This window comes from Ambystoma mexicanum, chromosome 8 (assembly GCF_040938575.1).
Source record: "Ambystoma mexicanum isolate Mex_15411 chromosome 8, UKY_AmexF1_1, whole genome shotgun sequence".
NCBI lineage: Eukaryota > Metazoa > Chordata > Amphibia > Caudata > Ambystomatidae > Ambystoma > Ambystoma mexicanum.
This window is the reverse complement of record NC_090929.1, coordinates 1,622,877,385-1,622,891,912: the sequence shown is the minus strand read 5'-3', so window position 1 is coordinate 1,622,891,912 and position 14,528 is coordinate 1,622,877,385. Positions and strand designations below refer to the sequence as shown.

At 48.5% G+C, this 14,528-nt stretch overlaps 1 protein-coding gene across 1 annotated transcript in view; it reads right to left on the bottom strand.

Annotated features, from left to right (window-relative positions):
- Positions 1–14,528, bottom strand: part of ATRNL1 (attractin like 1) — a 2,575,823-nt gene that overhangs the window by 2,140,692 nt on the left and 420,603 nt on the right. The window lies entirely within an intron of this gene.

Genomic DNA, 14,528 nt, shown 5'->3' with positions numbered 1-14,528 from the left:
TAACTGGATGTCTAGAACCAAATAAACCAAAGCAACAAAATCACTAATATGAAAAACGACCACTTGGTGGCAGCAGCGCATTACAAATAATCAATGGAAGAGCCGAATGCACGGATCAGGAGGATGTGGCGTGATCCATTCACCACAGGACGTTTCGGCGCGGCTTGCTCGGCAGACCCCCTGGCATAGGGCCATATACATATATATTGCAGAAACGCGCCCAGTGCGAGCAGATGTTGCTGGCTGAGGAGGTAATCGTGTGTCGCTGTGGGGGAGATATGTGGCGGTGAGGGGAATTCTGGCGTAGGGTAAAGTGTACGGGTGCTTGAGGGTTTCAGGCTAGATCTTTGTGAGGGAGATATTCTGGGTGTTGGTGAGGGAGATAATGAGCCGCTGAGAGGGAGATATTGTGTCATACTGAGGAGGCTATTCTGACTCAATGTAAGGGGCAGTGTTGCCAAGGCGAGTGGGATGGGGGGTGGGGAGTATTCTGAGTAACAGAAAGCAAGCAGTCACAGTGAGGGGGTAGTTTGTGGCATGGAAGGTGGAATCCGATTGATTTGTCTACAGGTGGGCAGTGTTTCTCATTAGAGGATGACGGCTCTTTTCTGTCAAATCTCTCTGTAGCTCTTCCTTCCCATCTTTCTTTCTCCCGCTCCATTTTTTAATATTAAGCATCTACATCACCCTCTGCTAGCCAGGCCCGGCTCCCGCAGGGCGAGGGCAGCCCCCCGAAGGCCACCCACTGGACCCCTAGAAAGGAAACCATGCCAGCGGTGGTAAACAGGACTGGGACCCGAGGAAGTGGAGGCGTTGAGAGGGGCGGTGGCACTTCACTCAAAGCACGCAGCAGCAACCTCACAGAGGTTAGCCTTCTGAGGGGCTGCACTGCAGGAGGCCCCGCCAGGATCTATTTACTTGCCCTGGACAATGATCTGTTCCAACCCTCTTCCTCCCCTCCCCATAAAAATGTGCCTCTCAGAATACTAAACAAGAGGACCTGGAAAATAACACAAGAGAAGAGGGTTTCCTTTAATGCTGCTGGCAAATTATAAAAGGTACAGCATATTTTAAAACTAAACAACAGTATTCAAATATTTCCTAAAGAGTGCAATCAGAGGTGGACTTAACATGTGGATATGGGACAAATATCCATGCCCTCCCCTGCTCTGCCACTTTCCCCTCAAAGACGAAGAGCCGGGGCTGCACAGGCCCTCCCGGCAAGGTCTTTTAAATGTGTCGCAGAGGCAGATTATTTATAACAGGCAATTATTAGAGAGGGGAAAATGTAATTGACAGTGACCATTGCAGTGGCACTTTTTCTTAAAATGTATAAGGTGTGATTGTTGAGTGATTAGAAATGAAGGGGATACAGAACAAGGTGTGTGAAACAATGACATTGTCATGCTTTTCATCCCATTCATTTCTATGCTTGAGCTTGTAGGCTTCCATTTAGGGGAAATAAAGCTACAATCACAGGGGGTCATTTCCCAGGTCAAGCATAGTGGAAAAGGTGGCATTAAAAGCACATAGACACTTTTTAACGTGATTTTGTATGATTTGGCGGGCGAAAGCAGATCAGACTTAACAAGTTTGCATGCTCTTACAGGTCCCCATGCCAAATCAGATTGGTTTTACAAAAGCATGTTTTTTTTAATGTTGGTGCAAAGTCAATGGATTCCTATGGAATCTGCCTGATTTTTACACCCTGGTCAAAGCAGGCAGATTGCAAAGGAATCCATTCTGGATGGCTACCACAGTGAGTAGCCATCCAAAAGCGTGAGTCATTTGCACGTTTCCAGACATGTAGTGGAAAGTGAAAAACAAAGGCGATATGTGCCATTGTTTTATGCTTTACTTTTCTAGTACTTGGTGGAAGCGTTTAGAATTGCATGGAGATGCCCTATTTCAAAGAAAAGTGCAAACAGGTGTGGTCCCCTCTGTTCAATTTAGGATTCAAAACAAAATTGCCCCCTTACACTTTTTCATGAACACATTTCTACAATGGTGTGTACATTGTCAGGAGGGTTTATCATGTGACTTCTGTATTTTAAAAGTAATCTGTATACAATTCAGTATTATTTTAGGCGTATTCAAAATCAAACTTCAACACATATTTGTACCAACTCGAGCTCAGAAGATGCATTGGTAAAGTATCTAAATTTAAGGTGAGGCTCAAACTCTGGTTTTACCACTTAACCAAAGTGTGTGATCCTGGGCACATCATTTAATCTCACTGTGCCTTACTTGTCAAAATGAGGTGCCCCTACAAGTGATTCAGTTTGCAGTATAAGCTATTCCACAAAAGCCTCATTCATGGTTTGCCAGATGGGCAGCGTATGTGTCGGGAACCGGCAGAAACACAGCATCTTTCTTTGAAAATATCAGACCACTTATTGAATAACATTGTGAAATTCAATACCAAATCAAAGTAAATACATCATACAAAAAGATGGACAATTGCATAGAACAACCAGTATGTAAAGAGTATGCACCAGACAATGATGTACAGTGGCATGGCAGGGGAGAAAGGGCCCCTCCTCCCTGCTGAGCCCCACCAGGAGAGAAAACAGGAAAAATGCAACAAGTACAATTGTGTGCTTCAATAGAAGCACAAAATGGAAATTGGGCCCCATGATCACAAACCTGGTCCACCCAGAATAATATTCTGTTAGCTCTCTTCCTCTCGCTGCTCTTTCATCTTTCTAATTTGCATTTGGTTCTCCTCTCTCACCTTCTCTTTCTTTATACATGTACATCTCCCCCATATATATATATATCTCCTCTACTTCATATCCACGTTTTACTCTTTCTCTCCTGGCTCTCGCTTTTCTGTCCCTCTTGTGACTCTGTGCTGCCTCTTCCCGTCAAGTACTTCCTGGTCCTCCACCTCTTCCAGCGCCCAGTGTGATCTTGGACACCCCTCTCTCCATAGAGAGTGAGGAAGGACACAGAGTGAGGGGGTGGAAGCTGTGGATGAGCACCGGCCTGGTGGCAATGAGTGTGAAGTGTGGTCTATAGTGTGGAGGCAATAGGTACGAAGGACCATAATGTGGGCTACAGTGTGCAAAGAAGCAAAGTGTGCAGGGCAATGGGTGTGAAGGAGCACAAGGGAACAGCAAATGTGGTGGTGGCAGGAATAGTTGGAAGCAGGGGGAGAGGTTTGTCTCCCTAGAGCTCCGCTCACTGCCTGCAGTGCAGGCATTTCCTTTTACTTCTGGTAGATGTTTGCAACCCCCTGTGCCTCAGCCACTTTCTGCAGCTCCAGCATGTGTACAACCCCCGTGCCTCAGCCACCTTCTGCAGATCCAGCTTGTCTGCAACCCCCTGTGCCTCAGCCACCTTCTGCAGCTCCAGCTTGTTTGCAACCCCCCGTGCCTCAACCACTTTCTGTAGCTCCAGTTTGTGTGCAACCCTCGTGCCTCAGTCACTTTCTGCAACTCCAGCTTGTCTGCAACCCCCTGTGCCTCAGCCACCTTCTGCAGATCCAGCTTGTCTGCAACCCCCTGTGCCTCAGCCACCTTCTGCAGCTCCAGCTTGTTTGCAACCCCCTGTGCCTCAACCACTTTCTGTAGCTCCAGTTTGTGTGCAACCCTCGTGCCTCAGTCATTTTCTGCAGCTCCAGCTTGTCTGCAACCCCCTGTGCCTCAGCCACCTTCTGCAGATCCAGCTTGTTTGCAACCCCCTGTGCCTCAGTCACATTCTGCAGCTCCAGCTTGTGTGCAACCCTCGTGCCTCAGTCACTTTCTGCAGCTCCAACTTGTGTGCAACTCCCCAACCTCCACCCCAATGCCTCGGTCCCGTCTGCAGCTCTCATGTCTGCTGCGCCTGAGGAAGCTCAGAGGCTGTATTCAGGGAGTGAGAAATACTTTATGCTGGCAACATCATGCCTCCAACTCTATCGCATGTCAGGAATGGCATGCGTCGAACTTGACACTGTCAACGAGCACCTTCTGCCTACACCTAGAACCCCACTCTCACGCCCCATTCGGGGGTTGCCTCTCACAGCCAGAGCTCATCAGAACTACTTGCTCAAACCCAGAGCTCCTTGAAACTCCCATGCCGATACACCCGGCGCTTCTGCTCAGACAGCTCCCCACTCACTCTGTGCTCCCCAGCTCCCCACCTGCATTTGCAACTGCCCTCTCGCACTCGGAGTTCATCAGACGCTCTAGACTCTGCCTACAGGCACAGGGACTTTGCAAATACGTGGTTGTAGGCAGGGGTGGACTGGGAATTAAGAGAGGCCCTGGAAATAATTTACTGTTGACCAAAAGAGGCCCTGGAAATTATTTGCAAATTATATATCCTGGTATCAAGGTCTTTTGATCGCACCTACATTCAGCAAGCTGGTGGCGCTTTGACAAGATGTTGCTTCTTGACACAATGAAAGCAGCCCAACCTTCACGTTTGCTGATCACAGTCTTGTTGTAATGGCCATGCAAGCGCTCTGTGGTCGAAGGTAGGAGTCCGGCTCGTCCTGCCTGCTTGGTGATTGTACTTAAACTGCTCTGTGGCACACGTCCTCTTCCCTCAAAAACGTGGAAAAGGGTGCTTTTTTGAAGTGTAAACACAGAGATTTGCCTCTTTGAAAACCTAACAAAAGGTTGTTTTGTTGTTGCATACTGCAGTTTGGCACCAACCAGGGCTTGGAAGTACTGTGATGGTAAAAGCCATCACTGGGCTTCACATGCCCCAGGCCAGTCCCGAAGTCTGTTTCTTTGATGTCTTATCTTTTATTATTGGCATGAGGCAGGTGTGAAATGTAGAGTGCTAATGCCCCCTTTCACTGACAAGTCACAGCTCACTGGGAAGGGGCCATAAGCATTCCAAAGCCCCTCATTCTGCCTATTCTCCACAGCAAATGGCTGCACCATGTAAGCCTGAAACAGTGCAAAGCATGCACACTTGCACCTTTTATTCACAAGATGCTTGTGTATAACAATTCTCTGATGTGAAGACAAGTAGGGCAATAAACAGAGATGTCTGCTTGTCTTGTGGAGGTAAGACATTTTCAAGCATCAGGGTGTTGTTATTGTTTACATGGAAAAGCGGGTGTTTACAATGAATGTTGAAAACAAGGAAAGTTTTTTTTAAATAGAAATTGGGACGAGCATGGGTACACCTTTAAACTGAGAGTGACACCTCCTTGTCTGCCTGTTACTGCGCTGGTCTTTATGGATAGCAAATCTGTAATGTTATTTGTACCGAAGCGAATGAAGAGTAGTGCTATGAAAGTGTCCACGTGATGGCGCCAAAAGATTAGTGTTGCGTTTTCTTAATAGGAGTTGCCTAAATCGCCTTGAGCAGCGCGGAGATGGCTGCAGCGCCACTGTGGCCGCGTCGAAGGCAACTCTGCGGCCACAGTGATGCGCCAAAACGGCCCACGCCGAAAGGCTCGCTCCAAAAGAGGGTGCACCGACTAAAGCTCAAGCATGGTAATGGCGGTCGGTAGACCTTGTGATCATATGCGTCTATAAAATGTACCCACTCTAGCACACAGGGGCGGCCCCAAGGGGTGGCCAAGGGGGGCCACGGCCACCCTTATAAAGATGCTGGCCCCCCCCATTGGCCACCCTGTGAAATTTGAAGGGAAAAAAATATGTTTTTTTCTTCGCTCTGAACTGTGCATGGGAAATAGCATTCGCAGTAGTTCAGTGCGAACAAAAAAAGTATTTTCCTTTTCGCTTTTGCTTTTCTGCCGTGGTTTGCCACAGCCCAGACTGGACGGACTTGGAAATAAATACAGCCTGAGCCTGGAGGCGCGCATTTCTCCTTTGGCAATTGGCTCGCGCTTCCCAGGCTGTATTTATTTCTGGGTTTCCAAAGTTCTGGCTGCATGTAGGTTGTCGTGCCGTCTGCGCAGCACATACTGTGGTGTTTCACACCAAGACCAGGCTGGCAACCCGAAGCTGCATCTGATAACTGACAGGTATTGAAACTAGCTAAGTGCTTTTCGATGCATAGACACATTGCCGTATTTCTCGAGGTCAAGCATAATGCAAACAGCCCTATTATGGACTGCTGGAAGCTTGCCTTCTTGGAGATGTTTAGGAACATAGCAGAGCAGTATAACACACAAGATAAAAGGACCGCCTCTAACTAGAACGTTTGATGCTGCCTACTTAACATCAGACATGGTGTACAGACAGACAGTGGGAGGATTTCACCAATCTCTGTACCTGTGGTTGCAATGGCAGGAGAATATCAAAAAGTACTACTTAGCTGGCACCCTGATCTCTGTTCATGATACAGGAGTGCATCCAGGGCATTGCCGCCTCAATAATCCCCATCGCCCAGTCAAGGAGACTACTGTATGTATGCCACTATGTCAAATGCTAATTATGTTGCGGATGACCTCTACCCCTGAGGCATACTCATTTCCCATGCACATCCATGATGTCAGCTTCAGTTCTTCTAAAGGGACAACAGCCAGACTAAACATCAGAAAACAGACAATTATTCTAGGTCATTTTATAACTGAACCATTACCTCTGATTCAATAAGTGCAGCTGTGAAATGAAACATTGATATGAGCTTATAGTTTTATCGGCCCTCAGGGTGGATCGCTTTGTTTCACAAGTTGTTGATAACTAAGCATTATTGCTCAGAGCTACACAGGCTATTATGAGCCCAGAAGCCATGCAGGTCCATGGCAGTAAAGCTATTAGCAACTGGCCGCAGTGCCAGGTGCTAATCTGAAGTGCCAGTTTGGGGGCAAAGTTAACACGCTGGCAATATTTTTGGATTGGTGGCACTGCAAAAGGAGATGGAGACCTGTGCTGCCTTGCGGCACCGAGAGGTTTATTTCCACCACGCTTCACAGAGCTGAGGTAAGCATAGGGTGTCTGTGTGTGGCACCCGGAGCTGGTGTTGCTTTATTGGATGATATATGTGCAACTGAGCCAGACTGCCAGAGCCTTCTCTTCCCACAATAGAATCGTAACTTTAGTCAGTTGGGAATCTTTCCATTTATGGTTGTCATTAGCCCCGTTTCTTGGCCCGGGCGCACAACAGACCAGATGGCAACTCAATGTCACTTGGCACCTTGATTAGGAAAGTGGGGTTCATTGTGTGTCACCATGCAGACAGTAGTCCGTGGCAAAACAATGCAGTGATGTGTGCAGCAATGATTTGTGCCCTGCACAAGTCACCACCCTGACCCTGTTGTTTAATGGTGTCTATGTAGTGCTCCCTTATGCCACAGTACATATACCTGTTTTTGTCCGATGTGCCTAATGTCCAAACAAGATCACACTGGACCGTTTTGTGTATGTGACTCTGATGAGCATGCCATACTGTGCCCACACTTAAACAAGAAGCAAAAGAACCGTTGTACGGTGTACCCCATTTGAGTGGCTGATGTTGCAGCCTTTTATACTCGCATCCAAAAACTTAAGCTGTCCAAATGAGCATGTATGGTTCAATGTACAAACATTTTATTGTTAGGGTGAGTATTGTGAACCGTGATGTGAGCACCAAGCCATCCATCAGTTATGCATTTAGAGATTCACACATACAATCCTTTTATCACAGACTTGTTTATCAAATGTAGAGATCTCGGATCACTGTTATGGTCCTGAAATGCTCTGTGATTCAATGCAAAGTACACAGGAATCCCCATTGGTGCTGTGTCCCCTTTCCCACTCTCAGAGAGGTCTTTTGAAAGAGCACAATAAGAGTGTACCAGACTGTCCATCCTGGAGTTATAAACTTCTATCAGAAAATAATTCATATGGTTAGTCTAGTATTGCCCCTTGCGAAATACAAGTGAGCTGGTACGAACACAACACCTGCAACACAGGGCCAGGTCAGTGGGCCCTCAAACACTGATAGGCTGTTCACACCGCAGACAGTTTGAAACTGCATTCAGGCAAGGCCTTCCCTAAGAGCAGGTGACAGAAAAAACATTTACTTGGGCAGCAACAGCTGTGTTTTCACATTAGAATTCTTCTGTAAAGTATTTGAATTACAATGTAATGAAACCGGCTTAATTTATATAGCATTATTTATTCATATTGAGGAGGGGTCTTGCCGCACTGCAGAGGTGTAGTTTGGGATTGACGTGTGCCAGTCAGTCGAGGGTGGGGGAGGCCCATTCTGATGTTTCGCTCTGGGCACCAAGTTTGCCAGAAACTGCCCTGGCTGTCAGGCGAGGTGCCTCTTGAATGTGCATGTGAAATGTGGCTCCCGTGTAAACGATTAGGACATTTTCCATAATGTTTGCAGCTAGGCTGTAGCAGTTCTGATTTTATTTTTCAAAATTACTTTTATTGATTGTTTTCAAAGCGTATGTAACTGCACCTCTCTTGAACAGCGCTCAAACATTCATCTCCGCAAAAGTATGAGTTTGGGTAACATTTAACATTTAACTTGATTTTAACTCCCACCCCTCTCCCTTATCCCCCCCCCCCGCAATGGAGACGAGACAGGCCATGAGTTTTGGTCCTTGGGTCGCGGGCAAGTTGTTCAATGGGTGTACCTGGGGCTCGGGATATTCTTTCATTCCTTTGTAGGCTTTGAGGAAGGGAGCCCATTCAATTTCCCCGCTAGGGGATAGATATATTGTGGATGGCCCCCCAATTTTTTCCATTACGTAGAGTTCTCTGGCTTTTCTGGCCCATGTTTTCTCTGTCGGAAGGTCCTTGTCTTTCCAGCCTATGGTGATACAGACCCTGGCGGCCAGCAGGAGGAAGTGAGTCATATGCGGGCCTTTACCCAGCGCCCTTCTTGTTCCTCAAGTCCGAATAACACCAGCCTTGGGTCCCTGTCCATGGCAATCTCTTCTATGTTCATTATCCAGGCCAGTACTTCACTCCAATACGTTTGGGATTTGTGGACACACCCACCACATATGCCAGTAATCAGCGGGGCTTCCACACTCCCTCCAGCACAAGGGGCTAGCATGACTGAACATCTTGAAGAGTCTGAGGGGGCATGGGTGTAATTTTAGGGGGTCACGGGGGTGTTTGTCCCCCCCAACTTTCATGGCACACCATTTTGTCCCTATTAATTTGGCTGAGGCACATTTTCTTCAGATGTTATGCCCCCCCCCCCAACATTTTCAGCAAAGTGACTCCACTGTGAGGGGGTCATAACGCCACCTGTGCAATAACTTCAGACCATGCAGTTTATATTGCGCTGAGATAGATATTTTGTGCACAGTTTCACACATCTTTGACCACAGTTGGTCTGATAGTGACGGGCCTGGATCTTTTTCAAATCTCTTTTTTAGATTCTCCAGGTTGTGTTCCCGTTCCACTATCAGGGATCCGTATAGACGGGAGGTGAGGCCTTTATTCGAGTGGGTGTTGCCAAGTATCTTTTCAAAATTGGTGAGGTCTCTCCGAAGCTCATCTTTCCACTCTGGTTTTGTGAGCACACCTTTCAGTTGCAGGTATTTGAACATGTCAAGGAATCTCATGTGCAATGCTGCCTCCAGATCCTGGATTGACATGCATCCATCTCGCTTTAGGATTTGCCCCACTGTTTTTAGTCCCACTTCATACCATTCCTGATACCAGTTCTGTTCATGAATTCTGTCTCTGATGGTTGGAGCCCAGATACAGCTCAATGGGGAGGGCCAGGTTGTAAGACCTTCCATCTCTTTTTTGTTCCACCATACTTTCAAAAGGGGACCCATTGCAAAGAGTTGCAATACACTATTAGGGAAAGACTTCTTAGGGGCCCATAGCCACTCACCCAGAGTCACCGGTCTAAGTGGGTAGTTCTCGATGGCCAGCCACTGCTTAGCAGTTCTGTTTTTAAATATTAAGGTCCCGTACTTGAGAGACCTGATGGGGTAGAAAGTATCATACCTGTTACTCTTTTCTAACAGATTTGCAATTCTTAGTATTTGACGCATGGTGAAACTGTGACCCAAAAAAAAGGCCAGTGAACCTGAAAAAAATAAAAAAGTGGACCACATTTGTCAATGACAGTTTGGGCCTTTTTCGCAACTATCTTAGATGCGTAATAGAGTACAGATGCTAGCGGTCAGTGGTCGAAGTGTACCAAAAGAAGTAGTGGAACTATGTTCCCTGCTGGCCTGCCCCCACTGCTCACAAACATCATTGCCACGCCCCCTCCTATGCGCAGTTATGTGTTTGTGTGCCACCCCAAGATTTCCTGTGGCCTCATCAGGCCACCCCTATAAAAAAATTCTGGGGGCGCCACTGCTAGCACAGTGTGCTTATCCACAGAGTTTAAAGGTCAACACACTTTTATAATATCCTCTTTGCCTAGAGTGCTATAGCTCACGTTTTGTTCAATTTCCAACAATGTTTGAACTGCAGACCAATAAGAAAGCAAAGTGGATCACGCCTCTGCTACATGTATTGGGGTGTAACGTGCAGTTAATGGGTTCGAGTAGCGGGCTCTGTTAGATTGCCTTTCATCCTACCGATGTCAATATAGCCAGGACCACTGAGATGGGTTCGAGTAGCGGGCTCTGTTAGCTCAGCCTTTCATCCTATCGATGTCAATATAGCCAGGACCACTGAGATGGGTTTGAGTACCGGGCTCTGTTAGCTCAGCCTTTCATCCTACCGATGTCAATATAGTCAGGACCACTGAGAATGGTTTGAGTACCGGGTTCTGTTAGCTCAGCCTTTCATCCTACTGATGTCAATATAGTCAGGACCACTGAGATGGGTTTGAGTACCGGGCTCTGTTAGCTCAGCCTTTCATCATACTGATGTCAATATAGTCAGGACCACTGAGAAGGACAATCTCTCGGAAGGCTTTCAGCTGGCAAGGTCCCACCATGGTTTATAATCTGGCCTGCAGAAAGAGCCCCAGAGCGCAGACAAATCAAGCCAAAGCCCTTCCCCCGCTCCAGAGACAGAAAGGTAGACGGGAAGGCAGGGCAAGCAAATGGAGAAAGTGCAGAGGAGGTGCTTTTTTCATTTGCTCTCATTCCGGAAATGCACAAGGTCCCTTATTCTGAAAGATGATCTGCACATTTCGGGGGAGCTGGACAGCATCGCAGAAGGTGGCTCCCAGAAACCACGTGACTGAGGGCAGCACATTTCACAGACACTACCAGCGAAATGCAAGAAAAAGAAAAACATTTCTATCCCTGGTAGAGCTATAAAAATGCAAATGGGACAGCAGCTTGTTCATACAGCTTCTGTTACACTTGAAAACAAATGTGTGACAAGTTCAGGATTGACCCCATCATACAGCAGGCAGCCCATTGCATTCAAGGAGCCGTGTCTTTAAAGGGTTGCCTGGGAGGGTCAGCGACTCTTGATGGGAGGTCAGGCCTCTTGTTGGGGGGTGTGGCCTATGCACTCATACTTACGAGGTGATAAGTCATTCATAATGCACCTGTACACAAGTGTTTCTAGATGCGACAAGAAAAGGGAGGGAAGACAGAGGGAGGGCAAAACAAACATTCTTACTAGGCCTTGTGTCATTCAGATCATGCAAGTGCGACAACGCCAAGTGCAGGGGGGAGGCAGAAGGGGGAAGTGCCAGGGAGAGGAAAGGGGAAGTGCAATCAGGGCAGCATTGCTCAGTAAGTGCAGCCATGGCAGCACAGCTCAGGGTAAGTGCAAGGAGGCAGGGCACTGTAGGTTTACAGTTACAACCCCTAAGTCCACTGTAGGCCCGGAGGCAGTGCAAGAGTGGCTGCTCATGGTGGAGCCTGGTACCCGGTGAGGCTCTGAGGGTAGCCAAACAATCAGTCAGCGCAGCAGACAGGTCGGTCAGCAGGGGAGAGAAAGAGAGAAAGTAGAGGCGAAAAGGAAGGTCTTCAGCTGCTTCCAGAACTTCAGGTGGTCTGGCTCAAGTTTGATAGGGGCAGGGAGGCCGTTGCAGAGGGAGGCACCTGCAGAGGAGAGAGATCAACCCCCCACACTCTGCCTGGAGAACCTTCTGACCCTCGGAGAGTTGGAGGGGGCTGAGCAAAGGGCTCGAGAAGGAAGGTGTTTTGGAAGAGAGAGTTGGATGTAGTGCAGGCCCCGGCCCCAGTAAGTCTTGTGGACAATGCAAAGGGTCTTGAACTTGATACTTGGAGCCACCGGGAGCCAGTGGAGAGATTTCAGGGCTGGAGAGATATGATCCCTGGGCTTGAGGCCAAGGATAAGTCTTGCAGTCCTATTCAGGATTAGTTGAAGAGGGCAGAGAGTAGAGGAAGGCAATTTGAGAAAGAGGCTGTTGCAGTAGTCCAGCCTAGAGAGAAACAGGGCTCTGGAGACAGTGCGCTTGTAAGGGAAAGTGAGAAAAGGAAGAATACCTCTAAGGAGGTGCAGCTGGTAGTGGGCCTTCTTCGCAAGGTCCGTGATGTGATGAGAATTGAATTGTTTGTATAGCGCCTATACACAATGTGTTTCAAAGTGCTTCAAGGAGGGAGGCAACATGGGAGAAAATAACAGTTACATTCTTACAATCCCTTGAAAAAGTTCAGAATGTGAAAAATGACTATCTTAATCAGCCTGGCGACATTTCAGACAGTGCAAGTGCATGGAACAATTAAGGGAGGCGGGGAGGGGAATTGAGACAAAAAAGCAGTTACATTACTATGCCTGACGACAATTGACATAGTGCCGGAAAATTAACAAGAGGAGGAGGGGTGGAGGGGGGTGGGTATGGAAAGAGGGAGAAGGAGAAGAACAACAAGCAGCAAACAGACTAAGGGCCTCATCACGACTTTGGCGGTAACCCTTAAATCCGGCGGTAGTGCTATTACCGCCGGATTTAAGGGTCCGCCGAATCAGGGCTTCGGCGGATTTCGCCCCAGCTCTGAGCTGGGTGGAAATCCGCCAAAAATGTGCGCTATTACCGCCGGCGGGAAATCCACTGGCGGTATTAGCGTGAAGATTCCCCATTGAGCCCAATGGGGAATGGGGCATTCCCGAATGGGCTCAGTGGGGAATGGGGACTTACATTACCGCCGAACTCGTGATCCGGCGCTATTAGCGCCGGGGAGTTTGGTGGTAGGGCTAATACCGCCCGCGCTAATAGCTTTACCGTTACCGCCCAAGTCGTGATGAGGCCCTAAGTCTCTTGACGATTCAGAATAGTGCTGGAGGGGGTAGTGGGAGGAGAGACAAGAAGGGGAGGGGAGGAGAGACAAACAAGCTGCTATCATAGGGTCAAGGGACAAATGATAGAGTAAGTGCTAATGAACAAAAAAGGGAGGGGACAAGGAGAGAGAGTGGGAAGGAAAGGCGGCTACAATTAATATGCCTAACGGCAATTGAGGTAGTGCCGGAATTTAACAAGAGGAGGGGAGGAAGGGAAAGGGAGGAAGGGGGAGGAGAGAGACAGAACAGGCAACCAACAAGTTAAGCAAGTCGACCTTTAAGAGTAGGAGGGGAGGGGTAGGAGAAGAGCAAGAAAGGAAGGTGGCCCAAACATTACAAACCATTATGGGGGCAAGGGGGAAAACAACACCATCTGGGGGACAAGTGGGGCACACATCATCTGGGTGCCAAGGGGGGTACACAACACCTTCAGGGGGGCAAAGGGAGCACACATCATCAGTAGGGCAAGGGAGGCACACAAAACCATCAAGGGGGCACACAACACCATCAAGGGGGTAAGGGGGGCACACAACACTATCCAGGGGGCAAGGGGGGTGCTCACATACCATCAAAGGGGTAAGGGGGGGATAACACCGTTCGGGGGGAGAAGGGGGGCACACAACACCATCAGGGGGCAAGGTTTAAAAAGGACAGCCTGGTCTCCAACCTAGGCCTCTCTATCGCTGACACCTACACCACTGCCTCCTCCAAGGAAACTCTCACTGACATCCTCTTTGTCGTGCCTTCACCAGACCTATGGACCCTTCATATTGTCTCTGTGCTCTCTCCTTTCTCTTCTTCTCCCATTAATGGTGGTACACGGTGGGATGCCCTCCTGGACTCCTTCCATTCCTCTAAGGTCATCATTAATGTTTAATCCAATTGGACTGTCTTGGTTCAAGGCCCTCGGCCCAACCTTCACCTCTTTGATAGACACTTCCCGTGCCTCATCAACTTCCTTTCTTCTCCTGCTGTCCCTTCTCCCCTCTCCGTGACTACCTCACCTCCCCTTTCTGCCTCCTCCCTGGCAACCTTTCCTTCTCTTTCCCTCTCTGGGTCTTCTCTGGCTTCTTGTACACATCCGCAGGGAGTACCTCTGATCTGTACCCCTCCCCGGAAGTCCTTCAAGGATGGCAACCTTCTCCATATTGCCACTCTTAACTCTCGCTCTGCTGTCAAACACTCCTCCGATATATGCCGTCTTCTGGAAGATTTGGACCTTGATATCCTCAGTCTCACTGAGACTTGGTTCATGGCCAGCTCTGTCACAAGCTTTGACACGCTCCTACCTGATGGCTACAAGATCCTCTCCGCACCGAGGTCCAACTGCTCTGGGGGGGGGGGTGTAGCCCTGATCTTCCCCGAGAGGTCAGCCTGGTCAGATCCCCTCCTTCCTCTCTGAGTGGGTGGACCTCTCCTCCTCACTCCTGGCCTCAACCACTCAACTCCTCCTTCTTGGAGACTTCAACATCCACCTGGATGCCTTCTGTCCTCCCT